The following is a 14,591-nucleotide window of genomic DNA, read 5'->3' as shown; positions in this document are numbered from 1 at the left end:
TAAAGCTGGAATATTCACACTGATTGTACCGGGAAACTTTTAGATAAAACTGGAATATTCACACTGACTGTACTGGGAAACTGTTAGATAACACTGCAATATTCACACTGACTGTACTGGGTACCTGCTAGATAACACTGGAATATTCACACTGACTGTACCGGGAACCTGTTAGATAACACTGGAATATTCACACTGACTGTACTGGGAACCTGTTAGATAACACTGGAATATTCAGACTGACTGTACTGGGAAACTGTTAGATACACTGGAATATTCACACTGACTGCACTGGGAACCTGTTAGATAACACTGGAATATTCACACTGACTGCACTGGGAATCTGTCAGATAACACTGGAATATTCACACTGACTGTACCGGGAACCTGTTAGATAACACTGGAATAGTCACACTGACTGCACTGCGAATCTGTTAGATAACACTGGAATATTCACACTGACTGTACTGGGAGCCTGTTAGATAACACTGGAATATTCACACTGACTGTACTGGGAACCTGTTAGATAACACTGTAATATTCACACTGACTGTACTGGGTACCTGCTAGATAACACTGGAATATACACACTGACTGTACTGGGAGCCTGTTAGATAAAACTGGCATATTCACACTGACTGTACCAGGAACCTGTTAGATAACACTGGAATATTCACACTGACTGTACTAGGAGCCTGTTAGATATAACTGGAATATTCACACTGACTGTACCGGGAACCTGTTAGATAACTCTAGAATATTCACACTGACTGTACCGGGAACCTGTTGATAACACTGGAATATTCACACTGACTGTACTGGGATCCTGTTAGATAGCACTGGAATATTCACACTGACTGTACCGGGAACCTGTTGATAACACTGGAATATTCACACTGACTGTACCGGGTACCTGTTAGATAACACTGGAATATTCACACTGACTGTACTGGGAACCTGTTAAATAAAACTGGAATATTCACACTGACTGTACTGGGAAACTGTTAGATAACACTGCAATATTCACACTGACTGTACTGGGTACCTGCTAGATAACACTGGAATATTCACACTGACTGTACCGGGAACCTGTTAGATAACACTGGAATATTCACAATGACTGTCCTGGGAACCTGTTAGATAACACTGGAATATTCACACTGACTGTACTGGGAGCCTGTTAGATAACACAGGAATATTCACACTGACTGTACTGGGAACCTGTTAGATAACACTGGAATATTCACACTGACTGTACCGGGAACCTGTTAGATACCACTGGAATATTCACACTGACTGTACTGGGAACCTGTTAGATAATACTGGAATATTCACACTGACTGTACTGGGAACCTGTTAGATAACACTGGAATATTCACACTGACTGTACTGGGAACCTGTTAGATAACACTGGAATATTCACACTGACTGTACTGGGAACGTGTTAGATAACACTGGAATATTCACACAGACTGCACTGGGAACCTGTTAGATAACACTGGAATATTCACACTGACTGCACTGGGAACTTGTTAGATAACACTGGAATATTCACACTGACTGTACTGGGAACCTGTTAGATAACACTGGAATATTCACACTGACTGTACCGGGAACCTGTTAGATAACACTGGAATATTAACACTGACTGTACTGGGAACCTGTTACATAACACTGGAATATTCATACTGACTGTACCGGGAATCTGTTAGATAACAGTGGAATATTCACACTGACTGTACCGGGAACCTGTTAGATAACACTGGAATATTCACACTGACTGTACTGGGATCATGTTAGATAACACTGGAATATTCACACTGACTGTCCTGGGATCCTGTTAGTTAACACTGGAATATTCACACTGACTGTACCAGGAACCTATTAGGTAACACTGGAATATTCACACTGACTGTACCGGGAACCTGTTAGATAACACTGGAATGTTCAAACTGACTGTACCGGGAATCTGTTAGATAACACTGGAATATTCACACTGACTGTACTGGGAACCTGTTAGATAACACTGGAATATTCACACTGACTGTACTGGGATCCTGTTAGTTTACACTGGAATATTCACACTGACTGTACCGGGAACCTGTTAGATAACACTGGAATATTCACACTGACTGCACTGGGAACCTGTTAGATAACACTGGAATATTCACACTGACTGTACTGGGAACCTGTTAGATAACACTGGAATATTCACACTGACTGTACTGGGAACCTGTTAGATAACACTGGAATATTCACACTGACTGTACCGGGAACCTTTTGATAACACTGGAATATTCACACTGACTGTACTGGGAACCTGTTAGATAACACTGGAATATTCACACTGACTGTACTGGGAACCTGTTAGATAACACTGGAATATTCACACTGACTGTACCGGGAACCTTTTGATAACAGTGGAATATTCACACTGACTGTACCGGGAACCTGATAGATAACACTGGAATATTCACACTGACTGTACTGGGAGCCTGTTAGATAAAACTGGAATATTCACACTGATTGTACCGGGAAACTTTTAGATAACACTGGAATATTCACACTGACTGTACTGGGAAACTGTTAGATAACACTGCAATATTCACACTAACTGTACTGGGTACCTGCTAGATAACACTGGAATATTCACACTGACTGTACGGGGAACCTGTTAGATAACACTGGAATATTCACACTGACTGTACTGGGAACCTGTTAGATAACACTGGAATATTCAGACTGACTGTACTGGGAAACTGTTAGATACACTGGAATATTCACTCTGACTGCACTGGGAACCTGTTAGATAACACTGGAATATTCACACTGACTGTACTGGGAACCTGTTAGATAACACTGGAATATTCACACTGACTGTACTGGGAACCTGTTAGATAACACTGGAATATTCACACTGACTGTACCGGGAACCTTTTGATAACACTGGAATATTCACACTGACTGTACTGGGAACCTGTTAGATAACACTGGAATATTCACACTGACTCTACTGGGAACCTGTTAGATAACACTGGAATATTCACACTGACTGTACCGGGAACCTTTTGATAACAGTGGAATATTCACACTGACTGTACCGGGAACCTGATAGATAACACTGGAATATTCACACTGACTGTACTGGGAGCCTGTTAGATAAAACTGGAATATTCACACTGATTGTACCGGGAAACTTTTAGATAACACTGGAATATTCACACTGACTGTACTGGGAAACTGTTAGATAACACTGCAATATTCACACTGACTGTACTGGGTACCTGCTAGATAACACTGGAATATTCACACTGACTGTACGGGGAACCTGTTAGATAACACTGGAATATTCACACTGACTGTACTGGGAACCTGTTAGATAACACTGGAATATTCAGACTGACTGTACTGGGAAACTGTTAGATACACTGGAATATTCACTCTGACTGTACCGGGAACCTGTTAGATAACACTGGAATATTCACACTGACTGTACTGGGAACCTGTTAGATAACACTGGAATATTCAGACTGACTGTACTGGGAAACTGTTAGATACACTGGAATATTCACACTGACTGCACTGGGAACCTGTTAGATAACACTGGAATATTCACACTGACTGCACTGGGAATCTGTCAGATAACACTGGAATATTCACACTGACTGTACCGGGAACCTGTTAGATAACACTGGAATAGTCACACTGACTGCACTGCGAATCTGTTAGATAACACTGGAATATTCACACTGACTGTACTGGGAGCCTGTTAGATAACACTGGAATATTCACACTGACTGTACTGGGAACCTGTTAGATAACACTGTAATATTCACACTGACTGTACTGGGTACCTGCTAGATAACACTGGAATATACACACTGACTGTACTGGGAGCCTGTTAGATAAAACTGGCATATTCACACTGACTGTACCAGGAACCTGTTAGATAACACTGGAATATTCACACTGACTGTACCGGGAACCTGTTGATAACACTGGAATATTCACACTGACTGTACTGGGATCCTGTTAGATAGCACTGGAATATTCACACTGACTGTACCGGGAACCTGTTGATAACACTGGAATATTCACACTGACTGTACCGGGAACCTGTTAGATAACACTGGAATATTCACACTGACTGTACTGGGAACCTGTTAAATAAAACTGGAATATTCACACTGACTGTACTGGGAAACTGTTAGATAACACTGCAATATTCACACTGACTGTACTGGGTACCTGCTAGATAACACTGGAATATTCACACTGACTGTACCGGGAACCTGTTAGATAACACTGGAATATTCACAATGACTGTCCTGGGAACCTGTTAGATAACACTGGAATATTCACACTGACTGTACTGGGAGCCTGTTAGATAACACAGGAATATTCACACTGACTGTACTGGGAACCTGTTAGATAACACTGGAATATTCACACTGACTGTACCGGGAACCTGTTAGATACCACTGGAATATTCACACTGACTGTACTGGGAACCTGTTAGATAATACTGGAATATTCACACTGACTGTGCTGGGAACCTGTTAGATAACACTGGAATATTCACACTGACTGTACTGGGAACCTGTTAGATAACACTGGAATATTCACACTGACTGTACTGGGAACCTGTTAGATAACACTGGAATATTCACACTGACTGTACTGGGAACGTGTTAGATAACACTGGAATATTCACACAGACTGCACTGGGAACCTGTTAGATAACACTGGAATATTCACACTGACTGCACTGGGAACTTGTTAGATAACACTGGAATATTCACACTGACTGTACTGGGAACCTGTTAGATAACACTGGAATATTCACACTGACTGTACCGGGAACCTGTTAGATAACACTGCAATATTAACACTGACTGTACTGGGAACCTGTTACATAACACTGGAATATTCATACTGACTGTACCGGGAATCTGTTAGATAACAGTGGAATATTCACACTGACTGTACCGGGAACCTGTTAGATAACACTGGAATATTCACACTGACTGTACTGGGATCATGTTAGATAACACTGGAATATTCACACTGACTGTCCTGGGATCCTGTTAGTTAACACTGGAATATTCACACTGACTGTACCAGGAACCTATTAGGTAACACTGGAATATTCACACTGACTGTACCGGGAACCTGTTAGATAACACTGGAATGTTCAAACTGACTGTACCGGGAATCTGTTAGATAACACTGGAATATTCACACTGACTGTACTGGGAACCTGTTAGATAACACTGGAATATTCACACTGACTGTACTGGGATCCTGTTAGTTTACACTGGAATATTCACACTGACTGTACCGGGAACCTGTTAGATAACACTGGAATATTCACACTGACTGCACTGGGAACCTGTTAGATAACACTGGAATATTCACACTGACTGTACTGGGAACCTGTTAGATAACACTGGAATATTCACACTGACTGTACTGGGAACCTGTTAGATAACACTGGAATATTCACACTGACTGTACCGGGAACCTTTTGATAACACTGGAATATTCACACTGACTGTACTGGGAACCTGTTAGATAACACTGGAATATTCACACTGACTGTACTGGGAACCTGTTAGATAACACTGGAATATTCACACTGACTGTACCGGGAACCTTTTGATAACAGTGGAATATTCACACTGACTGTACCGGGAACCTGATAGATAACACTGGAATATTCACACTGACTGTACTGGGAGCCTGTTAGATAAAACTGGAATATTCACACTGATTGTACCGGGAAACTTTTAGATAACACTGGAATATTCACACTGACTGTACTGGGAAACTGTTAGATAACACTGCAATATTCACACTGACTGTACTGGGTACCTGCTAGATAACACTGGAATATTCACACTGACTGTACGGGGAACCTGTTAGATAACACTGGAATATTCACACTGACTGTACTGGGAACCTGTTAGATAACACTGGAATATTCAGACTGACTGTACTGGGAAACTGTTAGATACACTGGAATATTCACTCTGACTGCACTGGGAACCTGTTAGATAACACTGGAATATTCACACTGACTGTACTGGGAACCTGTTAGATAACACTGGAATATTCACACTGACTGTACTGGGAACCTGTTAGATAACACTGGAATATTCACACTGACTGTACCGGGAACCTTTTGATAACACTGGAATATTCACACTGACTGTACTGGGAACCTGTTAGATAACACTGGAATATTCACACTGACTGTACTGGGAACCTGTTAGATAACACTGGAATATTCACACTGACTGTACCGGGAACCTTTTGATAACAGTGGAATATTCACACTGACTGTACCTGGAACCTGATAGATAACACTGGAATATTCACACTGACTGTACTGGGAGCCTGTTAGATAAAACTGGAATATTCACACTGATTGTACCGGGAAACTTTTAGATAACACTGGAATATTCACACTGACTGTACTGGGAAACTGTTAGATAACACTGCAATATTCACACTGACTGTACTGGGTACCTGCTAGATAACACTGGAATATTCACACTGACTGTACGGGGAACCTGTTAGATAACACTGGAATATTCACACTGACTGTACTGGGAACCTGTTAGATAACACTGGAATATTCAGACTGACTGTACTGGGAAACTGTTAGATACACTGGAATATTCACTCTGACTGCACTGGGAACCTGTTAGATAACACTGGAATATTCACACTGACTGCACTGGGAATCTGTCAGATAACACTGGAATATTCACACTGACTGTACCGGGAACCTGTTAGATAACACTGGAATAGTCACACTGACTGGAATAGTCACACTGACTGCACTGCGAATCTGTTAGATAACACTGGAATATTCACACTGACTGTACTGGGAGCCTGTTAGATAACACTGGAATATTCACACTGACTGTACTGGGAACCTGTTAGATAACACTGTAATATTCACACTGACTGTACTGGGTACCTGCTCGATAACACTGGAATATACACACTGACTGTACTGGGAGCCTGTTAGATAAAACTGGAATATTCACACTGACTGTACCAGGAACCTGTTAGATAACACTGGAATATTCACACTGACTGTACTAGGAGCCTGTTAGATATAACTGGAATATTCACACTGACTGTACCGGGAACCTGTTAGATAACTCTAGAATATTCACACTGACTGTACCGGGAACCTGTTGATAACACTGGAATATTCACACTGACTGTACTGGGATCCTGTTAGATAGCACTGGAATATTCACACTAACTGTACCGGGAACCTTTTGATAACACTGGAATATTCACACTGACTGTACTAGGAGCCTGTTAGATATAACTGGAATATTCACACTGACTGTACCGGGAACCTGTTAGATAACTCTAGAATATTCACACTGACTGTACCGGGAACCTGTTAGATACCACTGGAATATTCACACTGACTGTACTGGGAACCTGTTAGATAATACTGGAATATTCACACTGACTGTGCTGGGAACCTGTTAGATAACACTGGAATATTCACACTGACTGTACTGGGAACCTGTTAGATAACACTGGAATATTCACACTGACTGTACTGGGAACCTGTTAGATAACACTGGAATATTCACACTGACTGTACTGGGAACGTGTTAGATAACACTGGAATATTCACACAGACTGCACTGGGAACCTGTTAGATAACACTGGAATATTCACACTGACTGCACTGGGAACTTGTTAGATAACACTGGAATATTCACACTGACTGTACTGGGAACCTGTTAGATAACACTGGAATATTCACACTGACTGTACCGGGAAACTGTTAGATAACACTGGAATATTAACACTGACTGTACTGGGAACCTGTTAGATAACACTGGAATATTCATACTGACTGTACCGGGAATCTGTTAGATAACAGTGGAATATTCACACTGACTGTACCGGGAACCTGTTAGATAACACTGTAATATTCACACTGACTGTACTGGGTACCTGCTCGATAACACTGGAATATACACACTGACTGTACTGGGAGCCTGTTAGATAAAACTGGAATATTCACACTGACTGTACCAGGAACCTGTTAGATAACACTGGAATATTCACACTGACTGTACTAGGAGCCTGTTAGATATAACTGGAATATTCACACTGACTGTACCGGGAACCTGTTAGATAACTCTAGAATATTCACACTGACTGTACCGGGAACCTGTTGATAACACTGGAATATTCACACTGACTGTACTGGGATCCTGTTAGATAGCACTGGAATATTCACACTAACTGTACCGGGAACCTTTTGATAACACTGGAATATTCACACTGACTGTACTAGGAGCCTGTTAGATATAACTGGAATATTCACACTGACTGTACCGGGAACCTGTTAGATAACTCTAGAATATTCACACTGACTGTACCGGGAACCTGTTAGATACCACTGGAATATTCACACTGACTGTACTGGGAACCTGTTAGATAATACTGGAATATTCACACTGACTGTGCTGGGAACCTGTTAGATAACACTGGAATATTCACACTGACTGTACTGGGAACCTGTTAGATAACACTGGAATATTCACACTGACTGTACTGGGAACCTGTTAGATAACACTGGAATATTCACACTGACTGTACTGGGAACGTGTTAGATAACACTGGAATATTCACACAGACTGCACTGGGAACCTGTTAGATAACACTGGAATATTCACACTGACTGCACTGGGAACTTGTTAGATAACACTGGAATATTCACACTGACTGTACTGGGAACCTGTTAGATAACACTGGAATATTCACACTGACTGTACCGGGAAACTGTTAGATAACACTGGAATATTAACACTGACTGTACTGGGAACCTGTTAGATAACACTGGAATATTCATACTGACTGTACCGGGAATCTGTTAGATAACAGTGGAATATTCACACTGACTGTACCGGGAACCTGTTAGATAACACTGGAATATTCACACTGACTGTACTGGGATCATGTTAGATAACACAGGAATATTCACACTGACTGTCCTGGGATCCTGTTAGTTAACACAGGAATATTCACACTGACTGTACCAGGAACCTGTTAGGTAACACTGGAATATTCACACTGACTGTACCGGGAACCTGTTAGATAACACTGGAATATTCAAACTGACTGTACCGGGAATCTGTTAGATAACACTGGAATATTCACACTGACTGTACTGGGAACCTGTTAGATAACACTGGAATATTCACACTGACTGTACTGGGATCCTGTTAGTTTACACTGGAATATTCACACTGACTGTACCGGGAACCTGTTAGATAACACTGGAATATTCACACTGACTGCACTGGGAACCTGTTAGATAACACTGGAATATTCACACTGACTGTACTGGGAACCTGTTAGATAACACTGGAATATTCACACTGACTGTACTGGGAACCTGTTAGATAACACTGGAATATTCACACTGACTGTACCGGGAACCTTTTGATAACACTGGAATATTCACACTGACTGTACTGGGAACCTGTTAGATAACACTGGAATATTCACACTGACTGTACTGGGAACCTGTTAGATAACACTGGAATAGTCACACTGACTGTACCGGGAACCTTTTGATAACAGTGGAAAATTCACACTGACTGTACCGGGAACCTGATAGATAAGACTGGAATATTCACACTGACTGTACTGGGAGCCTGTTAGATAAAACTGGAATATTCACACTGATTGTACCGGGAAACTTTTAGATAACACTGGAATATTCACACTGACTGTACTGGGAAACTGTTAGATAACACTGCAATATTCACACTGACTGTACTGGGTACCTGCTAGATAACACTGGAATATTCACACTGACTGTACGGGGAACCTGTTAGATAACACTGGAATATTCACACTGACTGTACTGGGAACCTGTTAGATAACACTGGAATATTCAGACTGACTGTACTGGGAAACTGTTAGATACACTGGAATATTCACTCTGACTGCACTGGGAACCTGTTAGATAACACTGGAATATTCACACTGACTGCACTGGGAATCTGTCAGATAACACTGGAATATTCACACTGACTGTACCGGGAACCTGTTAGATAACACTGGAATAGTCACACTGACTGCACTGCGAATCTGTTAGATAACACTGGAATATTCACACTGACTGTACTGGGAGCCTGTTAGATAACACTGGAATATTCACACTGACTGTACTGGGAACCTGTTAGATAACACTGTAATATTCACACTGACTGTACCGGGTACCTGCTCGATAACACTGGAATATAGACACTGACTGTACTGGGAGCCTGTTAGATAAAACTGGAATATTCACACTGACTGTACCAGGAACCTGTTAGATAACACTGGAATATTCACACTGACTGTACTAGGAGCCTGTTAGATATAACTGGAATATTCACACTGACTGTACCGGGAACCTGTTAGATAACACTGGAATATTCACACTGACTGTACTGGGAGCCTGTTAGATAAAACTGGAATATTCACACTGACTGTACCGGGAAACTTTTAGACAACACTGGAATATTCACACTGACTGTACTGGGAAACTGTTAGATAACACTGCAATATTCACACTGACTGTAGTGGGTACCTGCTAGATAACACTGGAATATTCACACTGACTGTACCGGGAACCTGTTAGATAACACTGGAATATTCACACTGACTGTACTGGGAACCTGTTAGATAACACTGGAATATTCACACTGACTGTACTGGGAGCCTGTTAGATAACACAGGAATATTCACACTGACTGTACTGGGAACCTGTTAGATAACACTGGAATATTCACACTGACTGTACCGGGAACCTGTTAGATACCACTGGAATATTCACACTGACTGTACTGGGAACCTGTTAGATAATACTGGAATATTCACACTGACTGTGCTGGGAACCTGTTAGATAACACTGGAATATTCACACTGACTGTACTGGGAACCTGTTAGATAACACTGGAATATTCACACTGACTGTACTGGGAACCTGCACTAAGGATGATTTTTCAGAATTCATTAGACTCGGGAACAGTGCCGATGGATTGGAGGGTAGCTAACGTTACCCCACTATTCAAAAAGGGGGGTAGGGAAAAAGCAGGTAATTACAGACCTGTAAGCCTTACATCAGTTGTGGGCAAAATGCTGGAGTCCATCATTAAGGATGAAATAGCGGAGCACTTAGCAAATGGGGACAGGATAGGACAGAGTCAACATGGATTTACAAAGGGTAAATCGTGCTTGACTAATCTATTGGAATTTTTTGAGGGAGTAACTGGTAGAATAGATGGGGGAGAGCCAGTAGATGTGGTGTACCTGGACTTCCAAAAGGCCTTCGATAAGGTCCCACATAAAAGATTAGCATGGAAAATTGAGGCTCATGGGATAAAGGGGAAAGTTTTGGCGTGGATAGGGAACTGGCTGTCAGATAGAAAACAGAGAGTTGGAATAAACGGCTCATTTTCTGAATGGCAGGCAGTAACAAGTGGGGTACCACAGGGATCTGTCCTGGGCCCCCAGCTGTTCACAATTTACATTAATGACCTGGATCAGGGAGTCGGATGCAGCATTTCCAAATTTGCAGACGACACTAAACTAGGAGGTGGGGTGGGCTCAGAGGAAGAGACCAGGAAGCTCCAGAGCGATTTGGACAGACTGGGCGATTGGGCGGATAAATGGCAGATGCACTATAATGTGGACAAGTGCGAAGTTATCCACCTTGGGTGCAGGAACGGGAGGGCAAATTATTATTTAAATGGCAATAGATTGGGAGAGGGGGAAGTACAGAGAGACCTGGGTGTTCTTGTACACCAGTCACTGAAGGCGAGCATGCAGGTGCAACAGGCGGTCAAGAAGGCAAACGGTATGCTGGCCTTCATAGCAAAAGGGTTAGAATACAGGAACAGGGATACCTTGCTGCAGCTGTACAGGGCACTGGTGAGACCACACCTCGAGTACTGTGTACAGTTTTGGTCGCCTCATCTGAGGAAGGATGTTCTTGCCATGGAGGGGGTGCAGCGGCGATTCACCAGGCTGATACCAGGAATGGCGGGAATGACCTATGAGGAGAGACTATGTAGTTTAGGGATGTACACACTGGAGTTTAGAAGATTGAGAGGGGACCTCATAGAAGTGTATAAAATTCTGACAGGTCTAGACAGACTGGATGCAGAAGGAATGTTTCCCTTGGCGGGTGAGAACAGAACTAGAGGACATAATTTAAGGATAAGGGCTAAACCATTTAGGACAGAGATGAGGGGGAATTTCTTCACTCAGAGAGTGGTGAACCTGTGGAACTCATTGCCACAGAGGGCAGTGTACGCCAGCTCATTAAATATATTTAAGAGGGAATTAGATATATTTCTACGGGCAAAAGGGGTTAAGGGTTACGGAGAGAAGGCGGGGACGGGATACTGAATTAAAGGATCAGCCATGATCTCATTAAATGGCGGAGCAGGCATGAAGGGCCGAATGGCCTACTCCTGCTCCTATCTTCTATGTATCTATGTATCTATGTATAACACTGGAATATTCACACTGACTGTACTGGGAACGTGTTAGATAACACTGGAATATTCACACAGACTGCACTGGGAACCTGTTAGATAACACTGGAATATTCACACTGATTGCACTGGGAACTTGTTAGATAACACTGGAATATTCACACTGACTGTACTGGGAACCTGCTGGATAACACTGGAATATTCACACTGACTGTACCGGGAACCTGTTAGATAACACTGGAATATTAACACTGACTGTACTGGGAACCGGTTAGATAACAATGGAATATTCATACTGACTGTACCGGGAATCTGTTAGATAACAGTGGAATATTCACACTGACTGTACCGGGAACCTGTTAGATAACACTGGAATATTCACACTGACTGTACTGGGATCATGTTAGATAACACTGGAATATTCACACTGACTGTCCTGGGATCCTGTTAGTTAACACTGGAATATTCACACTGACTGTACCAGGAACCTGTTAGATAACATTGGAATATTCACACTGACTGTACCGGGAACCTGTTAGATAACACTGGAATATTCAAACTGACTGTACCGGGAATCTGTTAGATAACACTGGAATATTCACACTGACTGTACTGGGAACCTCTTAGATAACACTGGAATATTCACACTGACTGTACTGGGATCCTGTTAGTTTACACTGGAATATTCACACTGACTGTACCGGGAACCTGTTAGATAAAACTGGAATATTTACACTGACTGCACTAGGAACCTGTTAGATAACACTGGAATGTTCACACTGACTGTACTGGGAACCTTTAGTTAACACTGGAATATTCACACTGACTGTACTGGGAACCTGTTAGATAACACTGGAATATTCACACTGACTGTACTGGGAACCTGTTAGATAACACTGGAATATTCACGCTGACGGCACTGGGAACCTGTTAGATAACACTGGAATATTCAAACTGACTGCACTGGGAACCTGTTAGATCACACTGGAATATTCACACTGACTGTACCAGGATCCTGTTAGATAGCACTGGAATATTCACACTGACTGTACCGGGAACCTGTTGATAACACTGGAATATTCACACTGACTGTACCGGGAACCTGTTAGATAACACTGGAATATTCACACTGACTGTACTGGGAAACTGTTAGATAACACTGCAATATTCACACTGACTGTACTGGGTACCTGCTAGATAACACTGGAATATTCACACTGACTGTACCGGGAACCTGTTAGATAACACTGGAATATTCACACTGACTGTACTGGGAACCTGTTAGATAACACGGGAATATTCAGACTGACTGTACTGGGAAACTGTTAGATACACTGGAATATTCACACTGACTGCACTGGGAACCTGTTAGATAACACTGGAATATTCACACTGACTGCACTGGGTATCTGTCAGATAACACTGGAATATTCACACTGACTGTACCGGGAACCTGTTAGATAACACTGGAATATTCACACTGACTGCACTGCGAATCTGTTAGATAACACTGGAATATTCACACTGACTGTACTGGGAGCCTGTTAGATAACACTGGAATATTCACACTGACTGTACTGGGAACCTGTTAGATAACACTGTAATATTCACACTGACTGTACTGGGTATCTGCTAGATAACACTGGAATATACACACTGACTGTACTGGGAGCCTGTTAGATAAAGCTGGAATATTGACACTGACTGTACCAGGAACCTGTTAGATAACACTGGTATATTCACACTGACTGTACTAGGAGCCTGTTAGATATAACTGGAATATTCACACTGACTGTACCGGGAACCTGTTAGATAACTCTGGAATATTCACACTCACTGCACCGGGAACCTGTTGATAACACTGAAATATTCACACTGACTGTACTGGGATCCTGTTAGATAGCACTGGAATATTCACACTGACTATACCGGGAACCTGTTGATAACAGCGGAATATTCACACTGACTGTACCGGGAACCTGTTAGATAACACTGGAATATTCACACTGACTGTACTGGGAGCCTGTTAGATAAAACTGGAATATT

Source organism: Somniosus microcephalus, chromosome 3, assembly GCF_052327205.1.
Source record: "Somniosus microcephalus isolate GS21.2 chromosome 3, FLI_Smic_1.0, whole genome shotgun sequence".
Classification (NCBI taxonomy): Eukaryota; Metazoa; Chordata; class Chondrichthyes; order Squaliformes; family Somniosidae; genus Somniosus; species Somniosus microcephalus.
The sequence above is the reverse complement of the archived record's forward strand: the minus strand, read 5'-3'. Positions refer to the sequence as shown.